At 42.0% G+C, this 12,014-nt stretch overlaps 1 protein-coding gene across 11 annotated transcripts in view; it reads right to left on the reverse strand.

Moving 5' to 3' along the window:
- kiaa0825 (KIAA0825 ortholog) overlaps positions 1–12,014 on the reverse strand; it is a 432,289-nt gene that overhangs the window by 419,110 nt on the left and 1,165 nt on the right. The gene's annotated exons all lie outside the window — the stretch shown is intronic.

Below are 12,014 nucleotides of genomic sequence, written 5' to 3' on the forward strand. Positions count from 1 at the left end.
AATAAAAAATATGTAAAACACACCTGCAGACAATGAAATGTGAAATCTGCTTGACTTCATCCGCACTAATGTACTGTCATAGATGTGTACAGGTGTGTCCATGTGCAGTACTGTCCAGTACCAGAAGGAGCAAGCTGCAACAGTCTTTACGGACCTGAAGTTCAGTCTTCACACCAAGGATAACCTCCATCAGATTATGTGGTGCTACCATTGTGTTTAATGGGACAGATTTCAAATAGATCCAGAAACTCAACATTGAATATCCATGGACACAATGGAGCATCAATAGCAGAGTTATATTCAATTACAATTAGTAGCCTCACTGCCTGCCATAATTCCTACTTGAGTTGATAAAGTATAGTGCTGAAAAAAAGCACAGCAGATTAGGCAGCATCTGAGGATCAAGACTGTCTACTTTTCAGGCTTAACGGACCAGTAGACGTTGCTGTTCCTCCTTCTGTCGTTTTGAGCTAGCCGAATAGGAAATAGCTAATCCCCTATCAAAGGCCTTTGCAGTCTCCCATAGCATGGACGGACTACTAGCCGTGCCTGAGTTGATAATCAAGAATTCCTGAAACACCTTTAAAAAGTATTCCACAAATTTGGAATCCTTAAGGAGAAAGGGGTCCAAACGCCAGTGCCGCAAACCTCGTCCTTCACTCTTGGCCTTAACCTCCAAATATACTGCCGCATGATCAGAGATAGCTATATTCCCAATTTTACAACCCATAATCGAATCCAGAAGGGCCGAGGGAGCCAGAAAGAGGTCAATCCTCGTGTGACATTTATGTGGGTTTGAAAAAAAGGTGAAGTCCCTGCCGGTAGGGTGAAGACATCTCCAAATATCCACCAGCCCCAGCTCCTCGCATAAGTCAACCACCTGCTTGGCCTGCGAAGAAATAGTTGGGGGCCCACAAGGCATCCTGTCCACTATCGGATCAAAAGACAATAAAAATCCCCCCCCCATAATAATGTGCCATGTTCCAAAAGCACTCAACTTAGAGGAAGCACTGATCAAAAATTTGCGGGGATGCGCCGGAGGACAGTAGACGTTTAAAATGCCATATTCCTCCCCATGTATCAGGGCTTTAAGTATCACAAACTGTCCCTGCTCATCTTTCACCTGCTCTAATAATGTGAACAGAAGATTTTTCTGGATAAGTACCGCCACTCCCCTACTTTTAGTAGTAAAGGATGAAAAGAATGCCTGGTCATAACCCCCCGCCCGTTGTAATTTCAGGTGTTCCCCATCAAGATGGGTTTCCTTCAACAAAGTGATACCAACCCTTTCCCTCTTAAGGCTAGAAAGCACTTTTTTTTCCTTTTAATAGGCGAATGACTTCCCTTGATGTTCCAGGTGCACCATTTAATAAGACACTTAGCCATATCCCCTTTCAGACACCCTTGAACCCCTCGGAGGGAGAACCCTGCTTACAAAGCGCCGAGCATATATAAATAAAGACTCAAAGAATCGAAAAACTATACATACAAAAACTACTCTATCATAACTATTACTACCAAAAAACTGCAAAGAAAACCAACTATAGAACCTTGAATGGAAGACTCTTCCCCTGCCCATAGGGGGCACTAACACTACCCATCCCCTCCTTCACAACTCTTTCAAACCTGGACTGTACCCCAGCCTTAGGCCAGAAAAAAAAGGGAGATGGTTCTTAAATCAAAAGACAAAGTCAGGACGAGCACTCCACCCATCCCTGGCTTTATGACACCCCTCCTTGTGACTAATTGAGAAGCAGAACCAACAACAAAAAAAAGAGAGACAACAAAGAACATCCACAAAATTTCCCATCAGAAAATCCAGTTATTAAAAAAATAGGAACAACTTATTCCAAAGTCCTTTACCCCCCCTTTCCAAATAGGAAATTATTAGGGAGAAAGAAAGGAATAAAAAAAAAGGAAGGGAAAACATGGGGAAAAATAGAAAAGAGAACAAACATTAACCATATTCTTCAGGTCAATCCATCTATTTTAAAGGTGTCCACAAAGTTTTTAGCCTTATCTGCCAAGTCAGATTTATAAACTGAGTCCTCATGGCTGAAACAAAGTACTGCGGGGTATCTCATGGAGTACTGGATGCCCAGGTTCCTCTGCCTCTTTTTAACTTCATCGAAGGACTTCCTCTTTCGGATTACAGCTGCTGAAAAATCCTGGAAAAACATTATTTTTGACCCCTTGTACAGCAGTGCCTACGGATCTTTTCCCAGGGATCTGGAAGCTTCTATGACTTTTTGCTTGTCCTTATAGGAGTGGACGTGCACTAGGACCGGGCAGGGATGCTGTACCAGCCCTGACCTGTGCACTGTAACCCGATAAACCCTTTCAATCTGAAGCCTGCTGGACTCAATGTGAAGGCCCAAAAACTTCGGCAACCAGTTTTCAAAGAAACTGACTGGCTGCTCACCTTCCTCACCTTCAGGGAGCCCGACAATTCGGAGATTTATCCTCCAACCTCGATTTTCGAGGTCGTCAGTATGGTTTTGCAAGGCCCACACCTCTCGCTCCAGCACCTGGATCCGACTGGATGAGGTCTCCATTGCAGCTTCCGAGACCTTAGTTTGACCCTCCACCTCCTCCAGCCTCTCCCCAAGGCCCTGGATCTCCTGCTCGTGCTTCTGCAGCATGGATGCAATAGGTTGCACCTGGGCACGAATCTCCCCACGGACTTCCTCAATTGCAGCCACACTTTCAAGGTAAGTCTGTCCATCACCGCGGCCAATTCCTGTGAGTCTGTCAGGTTCCCGGGGGATTCGAGAGAAGCTGCTGCTGCTGCAGTCTCTGGTGTAGTAGGTGCTGCAGGGGAGTGTCCTCCCTGCTGTTGTTTGCTTGCTCCTTTCCCCTTTGGCATCCTTCCCACTCCCAAATATTAACAAATATGTGTTCTGTAAAGTTTTAAACTAATATTTCCACCACATAAGTTGGCCAGGGATGGCAAAAAACACTGGTATGCCTTGGTTGTTTGGCAGAGCTGTCCACAGCAGTCCTACAGAATCGCCGTCATCTTGCCGAGTCCCCAAAAGGTTTATTTTAAGCACCAGCTTTTGGAGCCCTGCTCCTCCATCAGGTGGTTGTGGAGAACCTGATGAAGGAACAGCACTCCGAAAGTGTTTCCAAATAAACCTGTTGGACAATAACATGGTGTTGTGTGATTTTTAACTTTGTACACCCCAGTCCAACACTAGCATCCCCAAATTATATTCAGGAGTAACAGCAATTAGGCTTAAATAAAGAAAAATACATCCACAGGGAAGGAAGTGTAAAATCTACTTGACTTCATCCTCACTAATATACTGTCACAGATGTAAGGTATGTCCATGTACAGTACTGTCCAAGACAGGATCAGCAGGAGCAGGTCCTGAAACGTCAACTCTCTTGCTCCTCAGATGCTGCCTGACCTGCTGTGCTTTTTCCAGTGCCATATTTTATCAACTCTGACTTCTCCAACATCTGCAGTCCGAACTATCTCCTATAATCCCTACTTGGCCATTACCATCAAGCAGAGGATCAATCCAAGTTTAATAAAGAGTGCAAGAGGCCATGTCAGGAGCAGCACCAGCCATAGCTAAAAATAGGTTCCCGATGCGGTAAACATTATCTTTTTATTTTTCTGGCTTTTTAATGGTGCACTGAAATGCAAGAAGAACCATCAGTAAAGTGTTTTTCATTATACATTATATAGGAAAATAATATTTTTGTAACCTCTTTCACTTCCTCCAAGACATAACAGAGTGTCATGATCTGTGACTTAGTTCGAAAATGTTATTCGGTAAGTAAGCAAAAGAAGTGGTACAGTTCAAGTCTGAATAAATGACATTCTACTGAAGCAGGAAAACACCATACAGTAGCAGAAACAGAATGCTGCATAGACTCAATGGGTTTCGCAGCATCTGGAGACAGAAACAAAGTTTTGACATTTTGACATCAATTGACTCCACTTTGGAACAGAAAAATGGAAAAGGAATGTGCATTCTTCCATCTCACTTCCATGCTAATGAGTCACATTGACTTTGAAACATGAGTTCTGTTCCTCTTCCTACAGATGTTGTTACATCTGTTGAGTTTCTCCTGCAACATATTTCTGTTTCAGATTTTCAGCATCCACATTATTTTGCTTTTGTTGAAGTAGTTTGGACCAAAAGACATTGGAGCAGAAGTAGGCCTTTGGCCAATCAAGTACTGTAATGAGTTTACACTCCCAGGTAGGATCTGGTTATTGGATGTCTTCTTTAAGCAAATGCAATTCAATCCAGATAAATATAAGGTGATGCACTTGGACAGGACAAACAGGCAAGGGAATGCTTGATGAACAGAAGAGCCCTGGGAAGCACCCAGGATCAAAGCAACTTTAGTGTACAAGTCCACTGGTCCTTTAATGTAGCAAGACACGTAGATAAAATGATTAAGAAAGCATATGTGGTACTTGCCTTTGTTAGTCAAGGCAGAGAGTTCAAGAGCAGGCAGGTGATGCTAGAACCGTAGTCGGCCATCACTTGTTAACAAGTACAATTGCCTACACAACATTGGTTAGGCCACAGCAAGAGTACTGTGTACAGGTCTGAAATCCAAATTATAGGAGGGATTTGGTTACACTGTAAAAGGATGCAAAGGAGATTTACAGGATTTTGCCTGTGCTGGAGAGCTTTATTAAGAAGATAGATTGGATAGACTAGGGTTGTTTTCCTTGGGGAAGAGGAGATTGAGGGAGGACATGATTGAGATGTATAAAGTTATGAGGGGCACAGACAGGGTGGACAGGGAGAAGTCTTTCCCACTGGCAGCAGATCAATGACCAGCACAGACTCAATATAGTAAAGGGCCTTTCTCTGGGCTGAAGACCTACATGACTCTAATTGTAAGAACGATATTTATCCAGAATTGAGTCTCTGCTATTGAAATTGTTAGGAAATACAGTGAAACTTTGTTTTGATGTTTGTTTTAGTAATTACCATCAAGTTGTGTTTGTTTCTTTCGCTTTTTGTGATTTTGCCCTGTTCTGTAGGGCAGCTGTATCCTCAGTGAATGATTCAGTAACTAACCATTACCTTGACCAACTGCAAGAAATTAAACATATGATAAATCAAGCCACAATTTGTTCTGGGATCCAAGTTGTCCAGTATTAATATCAGCTGGAGCTCTAACTCTTTGGACAGTTTGTTCAAAATCATGGAATCTTGTGGCGTTATTCTGAGTCCATACCTGGGATCTCACAATTTCTGTCATCTTTCATAACCAATGTTACTGGTCCAAAGCCAGACTGTAACATAAATTTGGCTGTCTGGAATTATAACAAGGTCATGTCTGCTGATAACACAGATTTTGTGTATTATCCTTCAACAAAATGGTGTGGAGGTGCGTGTGTTGAACTGTGGTGGACAAAGTTAAAAATCTCACAACACCAGGTCATAGTTCAACAGAAACAAAGTACAAGCTTTGGGATTGCTGCTCCTTCATCAGGTAGCTAGTGGAGCAGGATCATAGGATACAGAATTTATAGCAAAAAATCATAGTGTCATACAACTGATGCGATATATTGAAGAAACCGAGATTGCAGTTAACTCTTCCATCTTTTAGAATGGGTTTCAAGTTTTGATTCATTAATATGCAAATCCCAGAACTTCTTTCAAGGCACATTCCCGAGATAACTTAAGGTTTTATATTAAAAAAAAGGTGACATCTCAGCTCAGGCAACGCATTAAAAGGTAGTGAGGTTAGAGTCTGTCTGTGTTCCAATATTGAATCAGACCCGTTCTATCTCCGAAGTAGGAATTTACAAAATGTCACATGGATTGACTGCCTATAGATTGAGTTTTTGAACAAAATAGAATGTATCTGCAAATACAATTCTGCAATTGCAACTTCAACCCATAGACTTGCTTGCGTGTGTGCATGCAACTCTTCCAAGATGTCAGCAACAATCCCAATAAGACAACCTACAAACCAGAACACAGTTGTTAGAGAGATTTGGATGCCTCTGGAGGGCTTCTGCCCTGGGCTTGACATGTATGCTCAAACCGTCAAGAAATGTGTAAATGCCAGATTCATCAGCCGCACTGAAGGTTGAGCAAACTATCATTCGATCAAAAAGCAATGTCATCCATGCTCTCAGAACCAATTGCAACATGGTCATCAAACCAGCAGATAAAGGAGGAACCACTGTCATTCAGAATAGAACGGACTACTGCAAAGAAGTGCACCGACAACTGAACAACCAGTAACACTACAGGCAACTACCAACCGTTCCGATCAAAGAACACACCTGTGAACTAAACAGATTGATCAAGGCTTTTGATCCAGGAGACAGGGAGGTCTGCAGGTGCTGGAGGTCAGAGTCAAGAGTGTGGTGCTGAAAAAGCACAGCAGGTCAGGCAGCATCAGAGGAGCAGGAAAATCGACGTTTTGGGTTGAGCCTTTCATCAGGAAAAGGCTTTTGATCAGTCCTTCAGAGTTCCCTACACACTCATCCCACATAATTTTCACATAGGGGACATCTACTGCTTTCCAAAGATGCACAGAGCCAACATATGTGAATGTCCCATCATGACAGGCAATGGAACCCTGTGTGAGAACCTCCCTGGCTATGTCGAGGGCATCTTGAAATCCATTGTACAGGGGATCCCCAGCTTTTGTCATGACACTACAGATTTCTTACAGAAACTCAGCGCCCACACACCAGTCGAACCAGGAACATTCCTCGTCTCAATGGATGTTTCAGCACTCTAAATCAACATCCCCCACAACGATGGCATTCCTGCAACAGCCTCAGTACTCAACGGCAACAACTGACAATCTCCAGGCGCCATAATACAATTCATCTGATTCACCCACGACCATAACGTCTTCACCTTTCACAACCAGTTCTTCATCTAGACACACAGAAGAGCCTTGGGGACCAAATTTGCACCCCAATATGCCAACATTTTCATTCACAAATTCAAACAAGACTTCTTTGTTGCACAGGACCTCCAACCAGCACTTTTCACCAGATATACTGACTACATTTTCTTCCTCTGGACCAATGGTGAGGAGTCACTGAAATAGCTACACAGTGCTATCAACAGGTTTCATCCCACCATCAGAATTACCATGAACTAAGCTTTAGTATCTGTATCATTCGTGGACACATGCATCTCCATCAAGGAAAGGCACCTCAGTATCGCACTCTACCAAAAACCCAAGGATAAACTTACAAAGCAGCACTTCTCTAGCTTCCAACCTAAATATAACTTGAAAAAATGGTGCCTGACAACAAACTACCTCCCGATGCAGGCAAAACCAAGGAACTCATTATTGACTTTTGGCAGGATGTTACTCATGCCCCCTTACACATTAACAGCACAAGAGGTGGAACGAGTGGAGAATGTCAAGCTCCTGGGAATGGTCATCCACAACAAGCTTTCTTGGACTCACGTGGGCACATCGGTTACAAAGGCCCAATAACACCTCTTCTTCCTCAGGCAACTGTGAAAATTAGGCATAATGGCAAATACCCTTGCCAACTTTTATAGGTGCACCATGGAGAGAATTCTGTCTGAATGTACCACTACCTGGTATGGCAACTGTACCAGTCAAAATTGGAGACAGTTACTGAGAGTGGTGAACTCGGCCCGGTCAATCATAAAGGCCAACCTCCCATCTATAGAAACCATCTACCAGACCCACTGTCAAAGAAAGGCTGCCAGCATTCTCAAAGATCCATCCCACCCTGTTAATGTTTTTCTACAACCTCTACCATTGGGGAGAAGGTACAGAAGCCTGAACACATGCACCAGCCAGTTTCAAAACAGTTTCTTACAAATGCTACACAAAGGATAGAAATGGAGGCAAGAGAGGAGGGGGAGTGGCATTTTTGAAAAGGGATAGCAATACAGCTGTGCTGAGGGAGGATATTCCCGGAAATACATCCAGGGAAGTTATTTGGGTGGAAGTGAGAAATAAGAAAGGGATGATCACCTTATTGGGATTGTATTATAGACCCCCTAATAGTCAGAGGGAAATTGAGAAACAAACTTGTAAGGAGATCTCAGCTATCTGTAAGAATAATAGGGTGGTTATGAGAGGGGAATTTAACTTTCCAAACATAGACTGGCACTGCCATAGTGTTAAGGGTTTAGATGGAGAGGAATTTGTTAAGTGTGTACAAGAACATTTTCTGATTTAGTATGTGGATGTACCTACTAGAGAATGTGCAAAGCTTGACCTACTCTTGGGAAATAAGGCAGGACAGGTGACTAAGGTGTCAGTGGGGGAGCACTTTGGGGCCAGCGACTGTAATTCTATTAGATTTAAAATAGTGATGGAACAGGATGGACCAGATCTAAAAGTTAAAATTCAAAATTGGAGAAAGGCCAATTTTGACGGTATTAGGCAAGAATGTTCAAAAGCTGATTGGGGACAGATGTTCACAGGTAAAGGGACAACTAGAAAATGGGAAGCCTTCAGAAATGAGATTATGAGAATCCAGAGAAAGTATATTCCTGTTAAGGTGAAAAGGAAAGGCTGGTAGATGTACGGAATGCTGGATGACTAAAGAAATTGAATGTTTGGTTTAAAAAAAGGAAGCATATGTAAGGTATAGACAGGATAGATCAAGTGAATCCTTAGAAGTGCATAAAGGATGTAGGAGTATACTTAAGAGGGAAATGAAGAGGGCAAAAAGGGGACATGAGATAGCTTTGGCAAATAGAATTAAGGAGAATCCAAAGGGTTTTTACAAATATATTAAGAACAAAAGGGTAACTAGGGAGAGAAAATAGGGCCCCTCAAAGATCAGCAAGGCAACCGTTGTATAGAGCCGCAGAAAATGGGGGAAATACTAAACGAGTATTTTGCATCTGTATTTACTGTGGAAAAGGATATGAAAGATATTGATTGTAGGGAAATCGATGATGACATCTTGCAAACTGTCCAGATTACAGAGGAGGGTGTGCTGGATGTCTTGAAACGGGTAAAGGTGAATAAATCCCCAGGACCTGATCAGGTGTACCATAGAACTCTGTGGGAAGCTAGAGAAGTGATTGTTGGGCCTCTTGCTGAGAGATTTGTATCATCGATAGTCACAGGTGATGTGCCGGAGGACTGGAGGTTGGCTAACGTGGTGTCACTATTTAAGAAGAGTGGTAAGGACAAACCAGGGAACTTTCGACCAGTGAGCCTGACCTCTGTGGTGTGCAAGTTGTTGGAGAGAATCCTGAGGGACAGGATGTACATGTATTCAGAAGGGCAAGGACTGATTAGGGATCGTCAACATGGCTTTATACATGGGAAATCATGTCTCACAAACTTGATTGAGTTTTTTGAAGAAGTAACAAAGAAGATTGATGAGGGCAGAATGGTAGATGTGATCTATATCGACTTCAGTAAAGCATTCGACAAGGTTCCCCATAGGAGACTGATTAGCAAGGTTAGATCTCATGGAATTAAAGGGAGAATTAGCCATTTGGATACACAACTGGCTCAAAGGAAGAAGACAGAGGGTGGTGGCGGAGGGTTATTTTTCAGACTGGAGGCCTGTGACCAGTGGAGTGCCACAAGGATCAGTGCTGGGTCCTCTACTTTTTGTCATTTACATCAATGATTTGGATGCGAGCATAAGAGGTACAGTTAGTAAGTTTGCAGAATGCACCAAAGTTGGAGGTGTAGTGGACAGCGAAGAGGGTTACCTCAGATTATAGCAGGATCTTGACCAGATGGGCCAATGGGCTAAGAAGTGGCAGATGGAGTTTAATTCAGATAAATGAAAGATGCTGCATTTTGGGAAAGCAAATCTTAGCAGGACTTATCCTCTTCATGGTAAGGTCCAAGGGAGTGTTGCTGAACAAAGAGACTTTGGACTGCAGGTTCATAGCTCATTGTAAGTGGAGTCACAGGTAGATAGGATAGTGAAGAATGCGTTTGGTATGCTTTCCTTTATTGGTCAGAGTATTGAGTACAAGAGTTGGGAGGTCATGTTGCGGCTGTACAGGACATTGGTTAGGCCACTGCTGGAATATTGCGTGCAATTCTGGTCTCCTTCCTATCGGAAGGATGTTGTGAAACTTGAAAGGGTTCAGAAAAGATTTACAAGGATGTTGCCAAGGTTGGAGGATTTGAGCTATAGCGAGAGGTTAAATAGGCTGTGGCTGTTTTTCCTGGAGTTTTGGAGGCTGAGGGGTGCCCTTATAGAGGTTTATAAAATCATGAGGGGCATGGATAGGATAAATAGACAAAGTCTTTCCCTGGGGTGGGGGAGTCCAGAACTAGAGGGCATAGTTTTAGGGTGAGAGTGGAAAGATATAAAAGAGACCTAAGAAGCAACTTTTTCACTCAGAGGGTGGTACATGCATGGAATGAGCTGCGAGAGTAAGTGGTGGAGGCTAGTACAATTGCAACATTTAAAAGGCATCAGGATGGGTATATAAATTGGAAGGGTTTGGAGGGATACGGGCCAGGTGCTGGTAGGTGGGACTAGATTGGAATGGAATATCAGGTTGGCATGGACGAGTTGGACCGAAGGGTCTGTTTCCATGCTGTACATTTCTATGACTTGAAGTCTCAACTATTCTGTGATATGACTGATCGTCTGTTTGCTATTATTTTGTCAAATAATTTTCCAATAAGCAGTACTTCACACAACGTAGCTTCTAATTCTTTTAATCAGAATTTATGTTCACAGGCACAAAATAAAATGCCTGCATTGAAGTTTCATAAGCTGCTGAGCATGACCATTAGTCAGCTGATAGCTTTTCATTTAGCAGGAAATTGTACCAGGGATTTATGCCAATAACTGCATCTATTTCATGTAATTTAATTGTTTTGAAGGCTTTTTCCTCGTCAGTCAAAATCCAGTTGTTTTTTTCAAAACAAGTGACAGTCAATGACTTTCAATGTAGCATATGAGAAATAAGAAGACATAAAAACAAGTACAGTTGTTTTTATAGCCATTGAAGTAAAAACAAATATGCTGATTCAATTTAATTTCAAAATAACATCACAGAAATTGCAAATTTTGGAATTTTGTATTCAAATCAAATCATTCCTGCCCTTAATAAGTGCGATCATTCCACTGCATGAAATGCAGCTAAGTCAATAACTTAATTATTTTGACAAATCATTCACACACAACTTTGTCATCCATTCTTGAATCAGTACCCTGAAGTGTACAGTAAATGCCCCACTTCTATTTCTGAATGAAAAATAAGCATTGACTCAACCAATAAATAGAATGTTAAATGACAAAACTAATAAATTTATCACTCCGATTTTGTAACATCATAGTTACCTCCATTCTGACCAAGCCTGTCATACCCACACAAGCTCTTTTCAAAAACAACTCGACTTAGCCTGTTTCCTCATCCTTTCCTATTACCCTGCTATTTTCCCTTTTAAGGTGTGTTGTATTATGTCTCACAGCATAGTGTACTTTTAAGAGATAAAATGATACACTATGACAGCATCACTGAATCATTGCATGTATTTTTTTCCATCTTGCGCCACTTGAAGGATGACATACTAATATAAACGGTGCAAACGATTTGAACCAATGAGGACAATATTTGTATATACCAGCAACTGTAATAAACATCCAACAAATCATTCAAGATTACATATCACATCTAGTTCTTATATTGCTGGAGTTCAAACAAACCCATCAGGTGCATATACCCCACTAGATGCAAAAGCCCGCAACACAATGGCAAATCAAGATGCTGATCCAATTCCCTTTTGAAAGCACAATTGAATTTGCTGCCATCACACTTTTAAGAAGTGAAAGGTACCATTCACACACCACATACAGAAGTCTTCCAAAATTACTGTTGATTCTATTGTCAATATTAAGAAGAAAGTGTTGGACGTCTTGAAAATACATCAAGGTAGATAAGTCCCCAGGGCCTTATGGGATCTACCTCAGGAGCTTGATGGGCCTTTGACAGAAATCTTTGTATCCGGAGTTTTGCAGCAAAAGATTATTGCCCGCAAAGTGGAATAAAGGAAATAAGATGAACATATAGCTAGAAATG

This window comes from Chiloscyllium punctatum, chromosome 2 (assembly GCF_047496795.1).
Source record: "Chiloscyllium punctatum isolate Juve2018m chromosome 2, sChiPun1.3, whole genome shotgun sequence".
Classification (NCBI taxonomy): domain Eukaryota; kingdom Metazoa; phylum Chordata; class Chondrichthyes; order Orectolobiformes; family Hemiscylliidae; genus Chiloscyllium; species Chiloscyllium punctatum.